This window comes from Maylandia zebra, linkage group LG12 (assembly GCF_041146795.1).
Source record: "Maylandia zebra isolate NMK-2024a linkage group LG12, Mzebra_GT3a, whole genome shotgun sequence".
NCBI classification, from domain to species: Eukaryota; Metazoa; Chordata; class Actinopteri; order Cichliformes; family Cichlidae; genus Maylandia; species Maylandia zebra.
The window spans coordinates 34,967,733-34,980,169 of NC_135178.1; the positions used below are offsets into that span (position 1 = coordinate 34,967,733).

The 12,437-nt window shown below is 40.2% G+C and overlaps 1 long non-coding RNA gene across 1 annotated transcript in view; it reads right to left on the minus strand.

Moving 5' to 3' along the window:
* Positions 1-12,437, minus strand: part of LOC111500564 (uncharacterized) — a 68,442-nt gene that overhangs the window by 28,393 nt on the left and 27,612 nt on the right. The window lies entirely within an intron of this gene.

Sequence of the window (12,437 nt, forward strand, 5' to 3'; positions counted from 1 at the left end):
AAACTGATATCTTCAACGTCATGCTGCTCTGTTGCATGTTAATTGCCCCTTGGGGATAAATAAAGTCTTTCTGATTCTGTCCTGTAAATACTTTCTGTCAGTGATTCCTGAAATACTGTTTACATGTGTTAAAATCACAGTGATGAGATGAGAGAGAATATTTGTGCAGGGGTTTGGAAGTTGTTGGCCTTCTGTGAGGTTGGAGAGTTGTTTCAACGATTACCTAATGTGTGACAAAGGAACTCACTGTGATGCTAATGATAGTCTGCGCTCTTACCGGTTTGTAAAAGTTGGTCTTGGCCTTAAAATTACTGCAGCAGTTTATCAGAGATGTGCAGAGCACAGATGGGGAGTTTAGAAACTACAGGTGATTCATAGTGGGCAACTTTAGTAAGCAGGCAGAGCTTTGATATTTTCCGCTATGACTGTGAATTTATTTGGAACTTGTAGATGGTGAGGATTACCAGCAGCTATGAGCACAGCGCCAGAGCTTCGTGGTTCTGTCCTACAGCAGCGTTTCACTGAAATTATTAATCACTTGAAATGTTTAGAACAAAGCGCCGCATATTTCTGGCATTAATAAACACACATACATATTGCTGTGCAATCGGAGTGCAAGTGTGTATGAACCCTGTAAATCAGGGGTAGGCAACTCCAGGCCTCGAGTGCCGGTGTCCTGCAGCTTTTGGATCTCACCCTGGGTCAACACACCTGAATCAAATGATTAGTTCATTACCAGGCCTCTGGAGAACTTTAAGACATGTTGAAGAGGTCATTTAGCAATTTGAATCAGCTGTGTTTGATCAAGGACACATCTAAAACCTGCAGGACACCGGCACTCGAGGCCTGGAGTTGCCTACCCCTGCTGTAAATGAATGAATGCTCCTCCACACTGCTCCTCCTGGTGGATACACAATTACAACCAGCGTTAGTACTCATGATTGTGTGTAACCCAACCGGACTCTACCTTGTGTAATTTTGTCTTGGATTGGGGTGCACAGTAGAGAGACCAGTCGGATACAGGCGTTCAATTTGTGGCTTGGATGGCACCGTTTATTTAGATGCTGGGGCATAAACCATAAACCAGCTCTGCTGCTGGCCCTTGCAAAGCAATCACAGAAAACATTGAGCCAACAAGAAACTTGAACTACGGTGTCCTGTAGAGGACAAATGGTCAAAATTGCGCAAATCTACAGTGTCTATGCAGCTCAACAGCGGCACCCTATGATGTGTTCAACTCACTACCTTACAGATGAATCGTCCACGTGACAGGCGGAGGATATCATTATGGCCGTTGGTCAGGATTCCACTGTGCATCACATTCTCACAGGAACGTGCACATATCAATCTGAAAACTTACAAAATGTATAAATGTTGTTTTATCTGTTAAATCAAAGTAACGTCACCGACCCGGCGTCTCCTTTAGGCTGTAAGCTTTAATGTTTAAATGGCACCAGTTTAAAGCTTCAGAGCTCTAATGTGAAGCCATCACCTTAGAGATGAACATCAGCACCACCATCAGCGCACTCAGTGATAAAATAATTAACTTGAATTAGGTTTATTTTACTACTCCCTGTGCACTCCAGCATTCATCGCGTGTCCTTTTTCCAGCAGTGTTGCCTTTTGCTGTTATATTTTTTTATGTTCTTTATAGATTTTTGATCACCATTTTCTCATGATCCGATTGTGTCACTGATTAGAGTAGGTGGCACTCGGAGGGATCATTTTCTGTGGAACGAATTGAATGAAACCCCCCTTTTAGACCGGTCAGATGCTGCAAACGCCACTTTTTGATGGTCTCTTCTATTGTTAAGCCGCTGCTAGTCACTTCCTGTGTGGATGCCCCCAAAGCATCACATCCTTCATCTATCAGTAATAAAAACAAGCTTGAAAAATGTTGCATCCATTTACAGTGCAATCTTTTAGTATGACCCTTCTCCCTGCAGCTTGAACCAGTGACTGAAGCCTAATATCCCTCAGAAAGCACTTAAACTAACTCAGTTAACAGAATGAAATGGGTGGGTTACATCAGGAAGGACAGCTGACATTAGAGTCTGTGACAAATCAAATATGAGAATTTATTCGCTGTGGCAACTCCTTCGTAAATACAGGAGAAGCCAAGAGTGTCTTTGTTAATGTACAGTTTGTTCAATGCATACAGAACCAAAGACACTAAGTGTGTTGTCAAAAAAAATGACAGCACATGTATCTGCTTCAATGTGACGTTTCACATTGCGTTTGTATTTTCCTTAATTCCGTGTTTTTGCTAAAAAATCCACCATGAGCTCATAAATTCTACGAACTCGGGCTTACATAACAAGCAGATAAGATGAAGAATGCACTGCCATCTAACCACGTCCAAGAAATAACTGTTTGTTCCTGGGAAGCCTGTAATATTAGCGTGATAAGAAGCAGGCGTGTGACTGGAGAGCTGACAGGGAAAAGTGAAGGAGAAACACTTTGTCTCTCTCTTTAAAGCTGCCACCACGAGCGCTCGAGGAGAAATGCTTTGATGTAGTTAACAAAGTCAATACACAGTGCAAATCAAAGAACACGCAGATGTTTGGCATATTTGTATGACACACAAACATTAAATGTCTCTACGTTCAACTCTTTAGTTTTCCTAAAATGGTTTGTTTAAATTGTTAACACGCCTCATTTAAAAAGAAGAGCCAGAACCATCTGCTGCTCGCGGAAAGACTGAATGTAAAAAAAAAAAAAGCTACAGAGAGGGAGAAACTGCTTTAAAATATCACTTTGTTTTATTCATTTGATCTTCGCTTCTTCGTCTTTAGTTTGGTATTTTGTTATGACACGATCCAGCATATTTAGCACATACTCAAAGCTTGTTAAATAAATCCATATTTAAATCATATAATTAAACCAACAGACGTGCTTCAAACTTACGCAAAGAATTCCTAAAACTACTCTCTGGAGTTCTGGTTTCATGGGGCAGAGATAGCTGCACATGAATGAACGCGTTTACATTTTTGTAGCCCAAAAATGTAAACGCGTTTGTCACATTTTTGACTGTAGGGACGTGGACACGTGTTGTAGTTCAACTTTAGTATGAGACACTTTATGGCATCCACCATTTTTGTTCCATCAAGCGAGCAGTAGCAGACTCCTTCAACCACCACGATGTGATGCAAACACTTGTTTGCCTTTTCTGTCTAGAAGAAGCTGTGCGTAGTTATTTTATTATGAGCTGATTCTTTGAAGCATCCTTTTGTTTTGCAGGGATGGAGCAGCTCCCCCTGATTAGCCCTGAGTGAGTTAATTTGGTGCAAAACACGAGAGAGAGTTACCCAACATGCATGCTGGCCTTTCAGTTGCTGACCTCTTTTCGGCTAGCATCTACTCGAATGTGATGTCAGCAGACTGCATGCCACTGATTAGCCTGGGAGTGACGTCCATGGATGAGTCATGAGACCGACTCCTTCACAAGAATCAACTCTGCAAAATTTTGACACTCAGCAGTGAGCGAAATAGTTACACGCAATCACATTTTACCCAAAGTCTGACAAAAGTCGCAGACTGGGCAGCAAATACATGATCTACACGACTTAGCAACCCGAAACCACATTGGGGCGATAATGGAAAACAACAGATACTGAGTCAAGTCGATGCTAGCGGAAAAGAGGTACATTCAATAGTGCAACGTATCACTGTTCTGGCCAATGAAAGTGTGAGTTGCGTGCAAGTGCAAGCAACAGAATCCTGACTGCAGTTCCCTCCGCAGCCCTGACTTCCATTAAAAACAATGATTTTTCTGAGATTATGCAGAGCTCCTTTAAGTAAACCGAGTAGTTCAGTCACATTTCTTTTTGCACTTAGAAATGCAAACACAATGCTCCATTTTATGGAAGTGCTAGTCATCTTACTTGAATGAAAAAGTCAGGTTAAAAGTGTGCTTGACCAGTGAGAACAAAGACAGCCCATGTAAGCGAGAGAGCTGAAGAATGACAGGAAGTATGGATAATAAAGCTGGAGGGAAACTGGGGAATTTCAGCTTTCTGTGTGAGACGTTGGCCTCATGGTGTTGCAGAGTTCAGACCGCACTCTTTTAAAAAAAAGTCAAGTCTGTAAATATTTAATCTGGACAAGGAAATTTAAAGTCCTGCAATCTGAAATAAAGTGATCTTGTTTGTTTAGATCTACGCACAAATCATTTTTCTTCTTTCCTACAAACAACAATTAGCTGAGCCTCTCTGCATTAGTTACTTCTACAGAAATCTATGCTTACTTCTTATTTTGAAGTGTCTAACCCTTATTTTGAAGTTTAAGAGTCTGGACACTAATAAAACTTAAGTGAGGATTAGAAAACTGACCTCACCTTCGCTGCTCAGGAGAAAAACTGCAAGCACATACATAAACTTGTTTCCCCACACACCTTTTTCTCTCGTCTTCTGTGGCAGACAATAATAGAATTCATTAACAGCAGCATGATGTAATCTGTCTGTGTGTGTGTCTGTGTATGTGTGTGAGACCCAGATAACAAGAGTAAACACTGCTGATTATCAAGGCCAGACAACACTGTGCTGTAATAATAATAATAATAATAATAATAATAATAAAACTAATTTAATGAAGGTCCTGAACATCCATAAATCAAATTAAGATCCGTGTAAACAGGCGTCCCACTTCATATTGGACTACGCAGCATTTTTACACCACATTTTAATCTCCTGGTTTAATTTTGTCTCGTTTCCAAAACACACGAGTCTCCCAAGAAACGTGCGGCCATCCTATGATCCTAAAAACTGATGCCACCCTATAAATGGAATAAACTGAATTTAACAGCCGCTGAAAAGAAACAGTAACAAGGGGACGTCATAAGTTAGCTGCTTATCATTATTGTATTTGGGAAAATTATAGTAAAATAAAATGCGGGGAGGTTGTTCTGCATATGATCGTACCCAACCTCTGATCTGCATCGTTTCTGTCAGTTTATTATTACCTCTTAACATTAATACTCACACAGATATACTCTTGGCCTCAGACTTGCTGGGAACTGATCGATATGATTTTCTGCCTTTTACCCTTTTTATCTTTCACTTTGCTTTAGTTGAATATTTACTGGTTCACAGACAAACTGTGGAAACTTTCCACAGATCCACTGCACAGTCACCCAGTGTGTGTGTGTGTGTGTGTCATATATATATATATATATATATATATATATATATATATATATATATATATATATATATATATATATATATATATATATATATATATTTATTTATTTTTTGCACATGGCGAGGAGCGTGTCAGGCTACATTTCACTGTGTGTTATACTTGTATAACTATGCATGTGACAAATAAAGAACCTTGAACCTTGAAGATAGTGTAAAAGATGCACGTACCCACCACGAGAAAAGCCAGAGATGGATCCGAGCTGTCAATCGCAGCTTCTAGCCACTGACCATCCTCTTTTCTGAAACTCAGAATAACCAAACTTTACAAAATGAACTCTTTTATTCAATCCGATGTGAAATAAGTGACTGAGCACGTAAACTCAGGAAAGTGTCTGCAGAGGTCAACTCTGAGGGACGTTTTCCCACAAACCTCTATAGGACTGGAAGTCTGCAGGGGATCAGTGAGCTTCCTGCTTAAGTGACAGACTTTGGGGCGGAGAGTCGCTTTACCCTGAAAAACCGTATTTGGCTGGTGTACTAAACTTGATCTCAACTCATTTCTGCCTTTCAGAACTGTTTACACAGCTGTAGTCTTTATGTCTGTGGTTTGTTCCTGTCTGTTTATACATACATCTGTCTGTGGTAACAGATATACAGTATGTAGCTGTATATAAGAGACTAATTAAAGTTGATGTAGCACAGCACTGGGCCACTTCCTCGTACTAGAACATCTTCAGTCCCTATTTATGAGGCACTGTCACCATAGAAAGGAGCTTATAAAAATGTATATTTAGCTGTTTCTTCTCTTTCTTGATGTTTTAAGTTGAGTAGTCACAGTGGATGTCAAATAGCATTTTTGGTTGAAATGCCCATTCCAGCAATCCACTTCCATAATTTCTAAACTGTGCATTGCTCTGTTGTGACTCTTCACGCCAAGAGGACGAACGGACCCAAACCAAGCCGGCAGAAAAGCAAATTCCCTCCCTGCAGGAGTCGGATGTTTAGGTTTTCCTTGAATTTGAACGTGTGTGACAGCAGTCAGGTGAGTCCTCGTGACTCCAGGCTCTTTTCCTCGGTTCTAAGAATAACCACCAGCATGAACGGGCTGTTTTCACTGTGATTGTAGATAGGCCCAGCAACTTCTTATCGCTTTGGTTCCCACACATGCTCAGCTTCAGCACACACACATTCAAACACTGCAGCCACTTTCAAGACCACACTGCAAAAAGCAGCTCTTGTTTGTGTTTTTGACATACTTCTATCATGGGTACTTCTAATGATGATTTCCAGCCACAACTTCAGTTGACTCTACTACATTAGATTCACAGCAAATTCATCCGTATGTTACACTGGACCTTTCTGCAAAAGCTCAGCATGTATGCTAAATTACTCATTTTTTACTCCATTCTCCTCTCTTTAACTCCACGCTCTTCTGATTGGCCACCCCTCACAAAAAAATGACCTCTGTGTTCACAGCTATACCTGTGCCTGAGATGACCTCAACAGTGATATCTGCTCTGCTTGTTTGCTGTTAGATGCACATTTTTAATTTACAAAATTGTTTATTTATTTTGAGACATATTTAGTTAATTATTTGTGAGGACAATTTTTCATTTTCATTCATTGCCTTCTGTTATGGTTGTCATAAATGTCCCCACGATTGGACAGATTCTGACTCTACCCTGTTGGACTGCAGCAGGTAGTCCTCCTCCTGCTCTGGAGAGCCCAGGCGACCTCTGAGAAGATCATGCTAACCAGAACATGAACTCAGAGGTTGCAGAACATTTTGCAAAATACTATAACAATGTTTTTATTATCAAAACAAAATAAGGTAAATACTTTTCTCATGGAAGTTTTCAGCATCCTTCTATTCATCCATCGATTCCCTACCGCTTTTAATGTCTTTTTGTCATTTTTAATGGGCGCCAAGAAAGGAGTCAATGCTGCAAATTTTTAATCAACCAATCATCGTGCAAAAAAAACTAACTGCATTGTCACAACAAATATGTGAGGTTTTTTGTGTAGGTACAGGTGTAGAGAAAAATTTTAGCTGTTTAAGTCAATTCATTCCTATTCAATCAAAGCTTTCCAGTGAACACACCCCGGCTTAACTGTAGCCAGCGTGTGGAATTAATAGAAAGTGGAATGGCATCCCTAGTTCAGCTCTGTTCCTAGTATGTGATCAGCTCTTTAAGAGCAGTCAGATGCTAATAAAACCCTGCAGTTCATCTGTACACATTTAACCCAGGACAAGGGGAAACTCCTGAAGTCATGGCAACCATGCATTGTCATTTGCATTGCCACAATTCTTGTATCATGACCATATTTTAAAATTAAATGAATTTAATATACAGGCAAAGTTATAAAATTTTGTCACAGTCCAAACATCCACAGCCCAGACTGTAAAACGCTACAATTAGACCTTCATTATGGTGCCAGTTCTAAAAAGAGTGTGGGTGGAAGAGACCCAGGATGGACGTTTCCAAACTAAATACATAAAAAAGTGTATGCACGTCTAACCTTAAAACTCCCTCCCTCACCTCTCCTTCTGCTCCCAGTCCTGGTCCAAATTTGGCAATGCTGGTCTCTGCGAAAAGGCATTTCCTCCTGGGGATCGTGGCTCTGTGTAACTCTTGACTGCCGTTTGAGTCTGACAACATCACGGTTTTCCCACACGAAAAGAAAAACAAGCCCTGACATAACATGTTTTTGAATTAAGGGATCAAAGCTGTGAGAGCAGAGGCTTCGTGGGAGCCAAGCATGCCACCCAAAAATACTCTATGTGAGAAGGGGGGGGGGGCTAGCCACCGTTAGGTTTTAGGAGGGCATTCAGAAATACGGTCACATACTCAGAAATAAGTGATGCAAATGAAGTGACGCACCTATCGTGCCTGCGGCGGCAGAGTTATCTGAAGCTGCGTCACTCGGTCGGGTTTAGGATCAGCATGTGCCCAAAAAATGAGGCTCCCCAACTACATGAATATACTGAATGACCAGGGGGGTTTTTCTATCAGTGGATTTATTTCTTCCCTGATGCTGCATTGATGCAGGATTCATCAGGCTCAGACTGTGAAAGAGTGACTGAAAGAGCATGAGAGATCTTTTTAGACATGGATTCATCCCCACAGAGAATCTTTGAGACCTGCTCAAGAAGACTTTATGCACTGGGCTGAATCTCCAGTGCAATAAGTAGTAAACACAAAGACCACAACTCGGCACTTTGATGGAAGCTTTTGGAAATTGCTGCAAAATGTAGAAAAGTCGCGGAGCAACACTGTTTAAGCAACTCTGAGTTTAAGCATGAAATCGAGTCTGAAGAACTCCCACGGTTCAGCTGGATGGGATAACAAAATACATCTGTCTACAAAAGCAATGTTACAAATGCAGTGGTGAAAACTTCTTTACGGCAATACTTGATGATTAAGATGAGATGATGAGCAAATATTTACACCGTATTTGGCAAATTCTTTTGTTACATCAGTTGAAATGATGATGAATCGATAATTAAAAAAATAAAAACTTCTTTCAGCTTCAAATATGAATAATTTTACCAGGCAGATGTATTGTACTATAGAGGGTGAGAGCATGTGGTATGAACGTTTTCCTGTATCAGTGGAGCTGAAGGAGACTGTTGGAGAAGCTGCTCCGCTGCCTGTTCAGTAAAATGGTAAATGGCCTGTATTTATATAGCGCTTTACTAGTCCCTAAGGACCCCAAAGCGCTTTACATATCCAGTCATCCACCCATTCACACACACATTCACACACTGGTAAGTGGTGCAGAGGGTGTGCAGGGTTATTCATGATGCATCTACAGCTACAGAGCCAACGATCATTTTGTTGCTTACACTAATGGATCTCAGCTTCCTTAAGATTTAAAGGCAGCTAACCCTTTTTTTCTATATACCTCTGCAATCCTCCTCCTGCCCATCACTAATACATCCAACCATGGTAGAATCGTCAGAGTATTTCTGCAGCGGCATGAACGGAAGCTGTGCTGAGAGTCTGAGGCATACAGGATGAGAAGGAAGATGGAAAGAGAGCAGATGTGAAATAAAGATATAGCCAATGCAAAAGAGCCTTAAACTTGCATCCTTTCTCATGGTCTGCAGGGCGTAACTCCTCTGCAGAAAGAAGTCAGACTGTGTAGTTTATGGTATACAACCCTACTTCTCACTTGATTTCTGATCTTGGCAAACACTTTCCTGATGGGGCTACGGGTTCATTCACTGGTTTAACACCTTCTTTAAAACAACAGTGTTCGTTTTGTTAATCATGGTCCCGTTAAGACTAAAGGAGATGATAAACGGAGGCATGATTTAAGGTGTGGCTACAATGTAACTGAAAAATCGTCACTATAGTCCTGTTTAGGTATCCTCATTTTCTCAATTGGCTCCACCACTCACTCATCTAATTTCACAACACAAAGAGGGTGACAGCAGCTGGATCGGTGATATTGGCAACTTTCAAAAAGTTTGGGCATAAAACAAAAAATATGTGATATAAGCAGGGAGACTGTTTTGATATGATTCAGTCCTTTTCTGGTCAATTTTAATGCTTCTTATTGATCAAAATCCATTTACATAATCACAGAATGTTCTCTGCGCTTTGTTTTTATCATCATAAACCAACTTCTGTACTAAAACGTCCATGTATTTGTGCTGAAGTAAACAGATCACACAAATCAAAGAAACGTCACTTAAACAATCCCACATTGTATAAGATGTTGACAGTACTCTCCTCCTATCAATATCTTTTTTGTGAGCCTAATCAATCGCAAACACAAACAGTCCCTTCATGTGAGCGCAGTCAGCCAATTAGCTTGGCACAGAAGAACAACAGTGACATGAGCCAAATAAAGCATGACTCTCCTCTGAGAAACAAACTGTAGACGGAGTCGGAGAAAGCTCAGCATGTGGGGGAATTACATTCATCATATCTGGGTTGACTCAGTAACCAAATTGTCCAGTCACACAGTAAGAAATCACTGATTATGTTTGTCCTTTAGAAAAAAATTTTTTTTACATGCTTTGTTTTATAGTTGAGGGGAAAAGCTTAAACAAGCAGAGGATGCAGCTTTTTTTTTAGTTTAAATGTTTAAAATATCAAAAGGCAAAAAAAAGATTGAATTTTCAAATAAATCTTATATTTACAGTACCTCTGTGGCCTGTGTCTAATTGATACCATTTCTTTGTCTATAATGAAGAAAAACTAAACAGTAACTATTGAAATATCACGACTATGAGTGAAGTACACGTGCTGGGGGCGTGTTCATGGTCACACTGAGCAGGTGTGCATACAGGAATCTAATCCAGCGAAAAATCACTACTGATCCATCCCAAATAACTACTGAGCAGACTCCGACTCCAAAAATGCAACGTGGCAGTTTCCATAAGCTTCATTTTTGTACAGTGGGAGGAACTGGAGCGAAGTCATCCATCTTTTTTTTTTTTAAAACAATCACAGCCGCTGACACAGAAGAATTGCATGCTAAACAGTAAACTACTGTCTTAAGTGGATAAGGTCAGCTAGGGCACCAGTCACATAGGCCTAGAGACTGGTCAGCTACGCCCTGGCAACCTGCAGTTGCTAGGGAAAAATGTGTATTCCCTGACTGTTTGCGAGTGGAGGTTACTGGATGTCGTCAGGTGAAATTTGTTGCAATTAGCATGGTAAACTGCACCAGCGTCTGACTCACTGAGGTCTCACTCCTCCATCCTCCTGTGGATGGAAAGGGGCTTAAATTACTTTATAACCTTAGCTAATAAAGTAACCATTATCAAATTTGCATAACACAGCAAATGGACTGGTTCTTATATAGCACTTTTCTAAGAGCTATATAAGAACGAGTGCTGAAAGCACTTTGCTCTAAGACTGCAGGCTTACTTGCTTCCAGGTCCCTCTACTGTGGAATCAGCACCCAGTTTGGATTCGGGAGAGAGTCACACTCTCTACTTTTAAGATTAGAATTAAAACTTTTCATTTTGATAAAACATATAGTTAGGGCTGAATCAGGTGGCCCCTTAATGCTCACTTGGTTATGCCGCAATACGTCTAGGCTGCTGAGTGTTTCTGTTTCACTCACTCATTAGTTATTATTAATTTCTGATACTCTTCCACAGCATGTCTTTGTCCTGTTTTCCTTCCTAACCAGTCGCAGCAGATGGCCCCGCCCCTCCCTGAGTCTGGTTCTGTTGGAGATTTCTTCCTGTTAAAAGGGAGTTTTTCCTTCCCACTGTCATCAAAGCGCTTGCTCATAGGGGGTCATATGATTGTTGGGGTTTTCTCTGTTTACTTTGTATTGCTGTAGAGTCTTCACTTTATATTATAAAGACCCTTGAGGCGACTGTTGTTATGATTTGGTGCTATATAAATAAAATAGAACTGAATTGAACTGAAATGAAATGAAAGTGATAGCTGGCTGACTACGAGTAGCTTTCTGCTTTACTAACATTATCACTCTATGATACTAAATTATTAATTTTAGCAAGAAAAAAAAAAGATGTATACCAAACATAGCATATATGTATGCAGCTTGCATGCTCCCCCGCAGTCCAAAAGTCTGCTTTTTATGAGCCTCTCCGTGTTAGTCGTGTGATGGACTGCTCCCTGCACCTCACTCCGGGAGCTGGGAGAGATTCCAGCCAGAAGCAGTTAAGAAAACTAATGATTAGATGGTCTGAGATTCCAAAGTTATCAGTTTTGGAGACAAGTATTAAGTGTGTGTCACATTCAGTTAAGTTGGCAGAGCACAAGCACCAGAGATTATTTCTTTTTAAACAGACAAGAGCTACAACTTTTAATGTAAAGCAAATATTATTCTCAAAACAGGTTAATAAGTGCAGTTTTTCCACATTTTCCACATTTCTTCAGTCTGTTGTTTATATGAACAGTGCAAGTTCAAGTGTCTCTTAAAAAAAAAAAAAAAGGTCCAAATACTCCACATGTAGAATAAAAAGTAAACTAAAAATTTGCTTATGTATTATTTCTTTATATAATGGTAGTGCAATTTATTTCTAAAAAAGTAAATTACTGGTCATTTCTGTGCAGTTTTCAAACTTTGCAAAGTCATCCGGTGAGAAGATAGATGGCTCGCTGTGCAACGTTTGAATTTCTTACTCTTTATACCAAATCTGTTGTAAAACCATAAAATTGCAGCATATTGCATCCAGTAAAGGCTTTCCTACTGCACTAGTAGTGCAGTTCAAAGAATGTCATAATATGCAGTGCATATACTATATATAGACAGATAGAATCATTTGTGCTGAAGATACAGTCTAGTGGACTTTTGGATGGT